This window comes from Lactuca virosa, chromosome 2, assembly GCF_052849685.1.
Source record: "Lactuca virosa cultivar CGN04683 chromosome 2, Lactuca_virosa_CGN04683_v6, whole genome shotgun sequence".
Classification (NCBI taxonomy): domain Eukaryota; kingdom Viridiplantae; phylum Streptophyta; class Magnoliopsida; order Asterales; family Asteraceae; genus Lactuca; species Lactuca virosa.
This window is the reverse complement of record NC_136427.1, coordinates 121,343,109-121,353,003: the sequence shown is the minus strand read 5'-3', so window position 1 is coordinate 121,353,003 and position 9,895 is coordinate 121,343,109.

Genomic DNA, 9,895 nt, shown 5'->3' with positions numbered 1-9,895 from the left:
AATAAAGAATATTTCTCTTTTCAAGAGGTATGGCCAAAAATATTAGAATATATGGGTCGCTTTTCAACCTCCATGCCTTGTCTCCCATGCTTCTAAAGGCTCGAAATACTTTAGAGTATTTTAATAAAAGGCCTTACTTTGCATGGACTATATAATAGATGCATGAGGCTTGCATTTTTGATAAGTGAAGCACTTCTTCTTCTTCTCTTTTTTCTCTTAAAACTATGGGAATGAAAGGGCTTGGAGCCCTAATTCTTTTGAAGATTATTCAAGTCTTTTGGTGGCTTAAAGTGCTTCTATTTTAGTGCTTATTTTAGTTAAGCACTTAAAGGCTTAAGAAGTAATTTATACAAGAAGGAACTAGCATTCCTAGTGCCTTAATCTTGATGGTGGATACTTGTAGAGAAGATCATGTTCTTTGATCTTTATATCTTGATCAACACCCCAAAACCAAGTGGGTTCAAAGGCTTCAAAGGTTATCTCTAAAACATCCTATGGTTGTTTTTATTTCATTCTAACCTTTATAAATGGATCCATGATGGTTTGGTTTTGTTATGAACTAAAAATAAACTTGTTATTTTTAAAGTCTTCCGTTGCCAGTTTTTGTGAAAAACAAACTTATATTTCGTATCAAAACCCCAACACCCAACTCACTCATCAGGCCCCGCCCGACATACATACAACACACACATATGAAATGTCACACAAACAACTAGCATACAAATAACCATAACCCATGGGTCAGCATTGGTGCCTTCGACCTGCTAAACGCGGGGAGGAGACTAACCTCAAACTGTTGAAACGACCAGATTAATGCTCGGATTGCTGATCCAGGAAATCTCCGCACTATATATCATCAAATAATACCCTAATTAATAATTAGGTCATAAACCATAACCGAGGCCCCAACTCATCATCCTCAACCTCTAGGGTAAAATACTATTTTATCTTTTCCTTACTGGGCCCAACTAGCTTGGCCCAACCCTAAGGCACCAAAAAGCCCTTTATGGCCCAAACTCCTAAATGACACCAAATTACATTTTGGGATCAAATCCAAGAAGGACCAAAGCCTAACAGTGGCCCAAATTTAGAAGGACTAGTGGCCCAACAAGGCCCCAAACCCTAATAGTCTAAATATGGCCCAAAACACAAAAGTCAACGAAAGTCAACAGTTGTTGAGTACGCCCAACGTACTTAGACTTGCGCTCTGCGTACGCCACCTTGGGCCAGTACGCGTTGTGTACGAGATGGGTACTCCCCGCGTACTCCACAACATGCCCAACTCACCATTAAGTGCTTAATTGTCACAACTAGCATTTTAGCTAGGAAATTCTAGTCTCATGTAAACATCATCTTCTGTGATACTTGTAACCCTAAAAATCCCGGTTCAAGTTTAATATGAACTAGGATTTTCTTATTGGGCTTAATGAATTAATAAACCTTCAACTTGACTATTTTGGGCCTAGGAACCCTAATTGGGCTCTAATTGGACCCACATTTATAAGATTTTAGCATTTTGGGCTATGTGAACCTAGAACAATGCATCTTATCTCTAATGGGCCTTGTTGGGCCATAAATGATTTCATTTGCCCTAATGGGCCGTAAACTCTTTTAATTGGGTTTCATTGGGCCGAGAACCTTAATAAGGGCCCAATGGGCCGAAAAATATTATTAGGCTTCTTAAAACTTGATCAAAGCCAAGATTGGGCCCAAATCATTTCATTCTCATCTCTCTAGCCCAAATTCTCGGCCCATTATGCATATAAACAAAAAAAGAAGAGAAAAAGAGAAATATTTTGCAAGTGACACCTCATGTTTTCATGGTGGGTATCCATGCAAACATCACCTCAATCTCTTTTCCCTCTCTTCTTCTACCTCTCGGCCGAAACCCTCCCCCCCACCTCTCTCATTTTAACTCACAAAACTCTTCCAAAAATTTCTCAAGAAATCCTCCTTCCTCCTCTAAATTTTCGAGATTTTGGGTGTGTTTTCAAGAGGATTTTCATCAAGATCATCATCCTTGGTAAGTTCTTACTTTAATCTATGGTTTAGCTTCTAATATTTCATCAAAATCTCTTCTTAACCCATATCATTTCATGATCTAACTCCCTAGAACCATCTAAGTTCGAAAATTTCCTCAAAGAGCTTGCTAGGGCCGAAATCTTCTCACTTCTTCAACAAAAACCAAATCAAAGCCTCAAGGTGAGTTTATACCCCCTTGTTTTTCGGTTTTGCTATGTTTTGGGGGAGGATACAAGTTGCTATGTGTTAGATCTATGTATTTATGCATGTAATGTGTGTTTTTCTTGATTTAAGTTATGATTATGTGATGAAACACTATAGATCTCGAACATTACAACCAAAAGTTGTGATATTTGTAAACTAAAACACTTCATACAACTTACTATAAAGATAAATGTGTTAAACATATGAAGATTCATAAGAAACTAAACAAAATCTTGAAAAAGGGCCATTCTTGACAATTAAACAAAAAGATGAGACCTTCTTGACATTTACGGTTTTTTACAAGGTTCAAAAGAGTCATTTTATTGTAAAAGTGGGTCTTTATGATATTCATGACATTAAAGGGGCCAAAAGTGTAATTATCGCATAATGGGCCATATTATGGGCCTTTACGGTTATTGGGCCCAAAATGTAAAAATTATGGTTTTTGTGGACTAAAATGTCATTCTATACAAATTTGAGCCAAAAATGAAAGTTTACGGTTTTGTGGGCTGAAAATGACACTTTATTCAAATTTGGGCCTAAAATGTTATTTATACAAAAATTTGGGCCGAAAATGTCATGTTTATAAAAAACGAGCTAAAAATGTAAAATTTTATACTAATGGGTCGAATACATCAATTTATGGTTACTTGGGCCAAAAATGTCAACTTACATACAATTGGACTAAAGATGTAAATTTACATGCTTATTGGACCTAAACTACACATTACATGTTTAATGGGCCTTAGTGGCCCATATACATGCATATTGGACCTAAACTATGTATTACATGTTTAATAGGCCTTAGTAGCCCATAAACATGCTTATTGGACCCAAACTATACATTACATGTTTACTGGGCCATAGTGGGATTACTACATGTCTTATGGGCCTCGTACATTCATTTACATACTCGTTGGATTCTTTTTAAAACATAGAATATACAAGCCAACATTATATAACATAATACAATAATCGCGTAAACTCAGTCAAGGTTGCTAGCGAGACATGTCGGTTGACACCTCTAGAGTGTATGATCTGTTGGATTAATGTCTAAGTCCATAACTATATTTGGTATGTACTTGACCCGACCCGACATGGTCCATTTGGGTTGCACTTCACCGGCACAATTTATATGGATAGTCTTTTGAGAACAGTATATTTATGATTCATAGTAATATATTATAAGCTCTAATATATTAATATGAAATCATATTATTTAATTAGTATTGATCAAGAATTAATTTAGAATTAATTAAGTGATCAAAAAGAACTAATTAAATATGGACTCTTATATATATGGAATGGGCCAAGTTCATTTAGGTTGGGCTAAGCTTTCATGGATGGTCCATGGAGCTTTTAACCCATGGATCCTATGTAAATGAAAGGTCATGGGTATTAGGGTTTACATGGATGTAACCCTAATCCTCCATAATATATAAAGGGGTCATTGGCTCACAAAATTGGCACAAGTATGTGAAAATAAGAGTGGGCCGATTTTAGTGTGCATACATATTCTCTCAAGTTCTTCCAAGGTGTTTTGGTGATTTGTGATTCCATTTGAGGCTTCCACACTATTGGGGCTAAGCTCTTAAAGCTTGAAGACATCAAGCTACATCAAAAGGTATGTCATCTAACTAGAACTTTGTAGTATAGGTGCTTCATAATATGCTAGTTAGGATGAAACCTTGGAATAGTTAATATTTGCATGTATAATAGAGAAAACATAGATCCAAAGTTTATAGGGTTGCATGTACACCATAGGAGTGTTAGAATGCTCAAAACCCAATCTTATAAATTCCTAATCTTAGTTACTTAGGAAAATGTGAATAAGGTGCTAATCCATGAAATTACACTTTGCACTTTGTTTAAGCTGTTAGTGGAGCGTGTGTGGTTAACCGGCACACTAACCTGGACTTAACAAGGTAGGCAAAGGGTAACTTAATGTTTATCATAATATCGTTGGAGCGTGTGTGGTTAACCGACACATCGATTGAGGGGTAAATATTAAGGGTACCAACTATATTTGCATGGTTACTTCACACCTTGTGTTGTGATCCTCGGCATCCCAGTCACAAAACCTGAAGGGCACACTCGAGATTGAAACATGCCATTGAAAAGTTCAATGAATCTCAAAAGAATCTAGGAGTTTCAAAACCAATTAAAACCTAATAATACATTTCGTTTATCTTGGTGGAAATTGGTGAATCGTCATTCACCTACCTTCAAATATTTTATAGCTTCGATTACGACATCCCTCTTCCAAGTTATAAAATAGTTTGTTGGGTCCTAGCCTTAATATATCATATTGGGTGTTATATTAAGGACTTAAATCAACTTTACGTGAATTTCTCCCATTGTTGATGTCTGGTTTAGACAACAATGATCTTCCCAAACCAAGCTTTCCTAATGAATATGAATTCCCGAGTTTGGCTCATGGAAGTCATACTTCTCTTCCTCCACCTCCTCCAATTATTCTCCCTAACCCACAAGTTCAAGGTCACTCAAGCCCTAATGGCAAGCAAGGTTTATGTGTGATCACATCTTAGAGATGAAGTCACATATTGACAAGCCGGGAGAGTTGGGTGTCAAAGTCTTGAGAAAGTTGGATGTTCAATCACTTTCTAAGTCACATAGTGAGTTCCTTTGGGACTACTATGAAACAGACTATGACATGAACCTTAATGATCATATCTATTTGCTTGGTGCTGCTGAATCAGCAATGATTTGGAACGATAGTAAAGCAAATTTGATTAGAAGATCAACTTCCAAAATTTTTTATGGACAGTGACAATGGTGACACTGGAAATCCAGAAAAAGCATTCTCTTCCCAATGGAAAGGGATTGGCCATAGTCAACCCGGTTGACCAAATGGTAAAGAGAAAGGCTAAGTCTGAGATAGTCCCATTACCAAAGGGTCCATATGTTTATTTTGCCAAAAGGAAGGGGCGTTGATTGCAAAGCTGCCAAATTTACCTAAGGATGTTAAAGTCAATAAGTTTGACTCTACATCAGGTAGAGCCCATTATCTAACTCTGTTAAGTTCTATTCTGAGATCCTCATTACATGATGTGACTGGGTCACATGTTGATGTTTTAAGAATCAAAGAATAGAGAGAAATCTTAAAGGAAGTATATGCTGATTTTGATCGCGAAGGTGGATTTCGATCGCATCAGAATTTTGAGCAGTTGCTTAAGAAGTTATGATATATTGCTAAGGAATAGATAACAACAATTTTCAATGTGGATTGTAAGGATAATTTTTTCCGCAAAGTTTTAAAATAAAAGAAAATTGTTTAATTTTATTTATTTGAAGTATCCTTACAAGGACATTTGTGGAAAATTGTTGCTTATATGATTCCACTGACAGCAATATTGGAAAATGGATTTGATTCTTTCATTTGTGGTAGTGTCTAAATTTACCAAATCAGGAAAGTTCCTCATCACCCAAGTTTCAATTGGACCGAAACTTGGAATCATGCAAGTTGAATAGTATGATGAATGAGAACTTTCAAGCATTGGAAAATCAAGACTAATTACTTGTTCACATGGATGTGTGAGTCAAGTGAAGGACTAAAGGGATCGAGTACACATTCTTGTGCACTGGTCATGTCCACCACAAAGCTCGTTAAGACTATTTGATTTACTAAAGTTTAGTAAATATGGTTATACTTACAAGTTTAAGTATAATTCTGAAACATTGGAAAAGTCTCAATGTATGTCAGAACGAATGGGAAGAATCAAATTAGGCAGAAAGATAAAAGTTTCTCAAATCTGAAAAGATGGGAGAGTACTTTAGTATCATGTTTGTGATCATCTTAATGATTTAGAAATCATATCACAATTAATCCTCTAAAGGTCATCTTAGTGCATTCTTATGACTAAGAAGAGGAGTCATGAATTGTTGAAATGGTTAGATCAGGAAGATGAGTCATACTTCGTTCCGAAACAATTCTTAGAGTCATACTCCAAGATTGTAACTTGAGTGACATATCTTAAAGAAAGGTTTAAAACACTTGTCAAATGTAAGAGTAAAAGTGTCATACTCTTGTACATTTGAAATTGGTAAGTTGTGATGTTTTGGATAAAACAAAGACCAACTAAGGCCAATTGTGTGAAGTGTTTGTCGTGATAAAGAATCCGCACTATCTCTTGAATATTTGGCAAGATAGTCTTATATGTCAAGAGGATAGTGGGAGTCTTAAAGTTCAAGAACTAATCAAGAATAAAACCTGAGGTTCTTCAGTAGCACACGACTTGAGGTTTATAACCTATCGTGTTGACATATTCTGTGCCCATTCCAGTTAAAGTTGGCTTTGCATAGGAGTTCTGAAAGTTCTCAATTGGTTGCATAACAACTTGGAAGCAATGACATGCCCTGTACTGCCAGGTGGCAAGAAGTTAAGATTGCATAAGTTCAGTTCATATGAGTTTGGATTTGTCATTATCCTTGTCTTGTGACTATGGTTTTGACGATTCACATGGATAAGAACAAATACACCATAAAATCTAAGGGTCATAAGGTTTCTCTCCGATTCATGAAAATGATGGTGATGAAACATTTCCACCAAGTAGATTTGAAGCAGATGGCAAAAGGTCTAAACAATTGAGACTATGATTACGACATCCCTTTTCATAGTTCTGAAATTGTTTAGACACACATGCATGCTATCTAAGGAAAGGTGTATGATTTTGATAAAGTTTTATCAAAGCATCTCGTATCAGAAATCTGAACTTTGGTAAGGAAGTCAATAAAGTATTGATTTCTAGAAGTCCATCTGATTTCAGAGTACATGTCCAAGCTAGTGGGAGCATAAGTGTTATGCTAATAATCATCATGTTAGTAGGAGCATGATAATTATTGTTAGTGTTGCAAGTTAGCAATGTTAATTATAGAAAACAAAAGTTTCAATTCGTGAGGCTGTAGGGATTGTAAAAGTTGTTTTGCTATAATTAAGGGAGAGGATATACTTCAGTTCAGTTCTAAAGGCTTAGATTGAGATCTTAATCATCTTTAGTCAAGAATATATATATGAATTTCATGTTGGATTGGTTTAACTTAAGGAAATTCTATATATTGCGTTCTCAAACTTCGATTATGATTACGACATCCCTCTTCATAGTCAAATTTTGAAAACATGGCAAATAAAAATATTGTAGCAAAAGACTGGTCTAGAATCATGTCTTTATGTGAGACATCATGAATCATGTACCATTTGCTTTGGGTACAGGATCGATTGCATGTGCTATAATATTTGTCATTTCTAAAATTTTCCAAATGCCCAGAGGCATTAAGAAGGGAAAAGGTCTAGAATTGGATATGACTAAAATGATTAAGCAATTGTCGAGGACAACCTGAGGTTTACCAAAGATTGGTTGCTCAGGGACAGTTGGAAGTATAGTGCTAATTTTGGAAGGACCATATTGACATATTCTGAAAAGAGGCATCTCTTATTCAGAAGTGATAGTCAAAATGAGAATATGAAGTTGTCTCCATAGGTGGAAGTTATCTGTGTAGGATTAGAAAACTTAATGCAAGAAGCATGTTCAAAGCAATGTACTTTGAATATGAGACTTAGTTTCCATGGAGTTGATCTCCATTGGAATACCTTATAATGACTGTTGACAAGTCTTTGTGACTTTGTACATATTCATTACAGGAGGGTCAGTGCATATAAGTTTAAAATCTAAACATATTTCGATAAATGATAGGAATTTGAAATTCTCACATTTTTCGATAAGGATTTGGGAGTGTGAAATTAGAATCATTGAAATTATGTTCAATTGGTTTATTTCACAAAGTAAGGATCATAGACAAACATAGAGTGCATACTTGGTGTATGGCAAAGCTATTGTTTAAGAAAAACATAGTGTACATGCTTGGAGCATGGGACAACTAGTATTTTTAATTCAAGTATAAAGTTGATAAAACCGAAACAATAAATAATGAGTAATCAGTATGGTGATAAATAAAAGTGTTTATTTATATTCATAGGGTTTGATACCATATTTGATTAATTTATTCTTGTGTTTCACTTTGCATGTTTTGACTTCCAGAATAACTAAGTTGCTCTTCCTGAATGATTAAGTTATTCAAACCATCCACAGTCGGTCATATGTTGGAAGTAGATATGAATCAAGACTGTCATGGGTTGGTTTGTAGAGGTCCAAGTTGGTGGACAAAGTGGTGCTACAACACTCATGAGTGCTCATAAGTTCTGAGTATTGGATTCAACCCGCGCTCATTTGAATCACTTCATGGATTTTATCACGAGTGATCATGAGACGATAATATCTTATATTCTTCAAACCTAGAGATATGAGTTGTTACTATGAGTTGGTTATACATTGATTGCACGAAAACACATTTGGTAACTCGATGTTATAAAACGTGCCTTTGTGTATGATTCAACAAGTAGTAGAACAAGCCATATGAGTCGAAGTTTATCCATTCATTTTACCTTCGGGATAAAAGCGATATCTGTGGGCCCCTCGATGATTTAGCGATGACACATGTGAGTGCTTGGCCAAGACAGGACTGATTTGATTTGTTCAATCAGTCAGTCATCATAAATCGAAAATTGGGAAACAACAAATGGACAGAGAGAATGATTATAATCCATGTCTCAGTCCATATGATATCTAGAATGGAGGAATATATGATCCCTTATCTAATGGACAAGTCATTGACAAGCTCAGAGTTCGACATCGACTTTAAGAGCTATGATTGCCAGTTAGGTTTTGAAGTCATACTCAATAATAGTTTTAGACTTATCCAAGTGGGAGACTGTTGGATTAATGTCTAAGTCCATAACTATATTTGGTATGTACTTGACCCGACCCGGCATGGTCCATTTGGGTTGCACTTCACCGGCACAATTTATATGGATAGTCTTTTGAGAATAGTATATTTATGATTTATATTAATATATTATAAGTTCTAATATATTAATATGGAATCATATTATTTAATTAGTATTGATCAAGAATTAATTTAGAATTAATTAAGTGATCAAAAAGAACTAATTAAATATGGACTCTTATATATATGGAATGGGCCAAGTTCATTTAGGTTGGGCTAAGCTTTCATGGATGGTCCATGGAGCTTTTAACCCATGGATCCTATGTAAATGAAAGGTCATGGGTATTAGGGTTTACATGGATGTAACCCTAATCCTCCATAATATATAAAGGGGTCCTTGGCTCACAAAATTGGCACAAGTGTGTGAAAATAAGAGTGGGCCGATTTTAGTGTGCATACATATTCTCTCAAGTTCTTCCAAGGTGTTTTGGTGATTTGTGATTCCATTTGAGGCTTCCACACTATTGGGGCTAAGCTCTTAAAGCTTGAAGACATCAAGCTACATCAAAAGGTATGCCATCTAACTAGAACTTTGTAGTATAGGTGCTTCATAATATGCTAGTTAGGATGAAACCTTGGAATAGTTAATATTTGCATGTATAATAGAGAAAACATAGATCCAAGGTTTATAGGGTTGCATGTACACCATAGGAGTGTTAGAATGCTCAAAACCCAACATGATCGTAGCCTGTAGTTATAACCAGAGTCTCCTGGAGGGAGAGCGAGAGTTTGTGTATAGATCTATACGGGGTGACACCCTACACCTGAGTTGTTCGCTACAGTTAGACTAGGCCAGTCTAGGGTGACA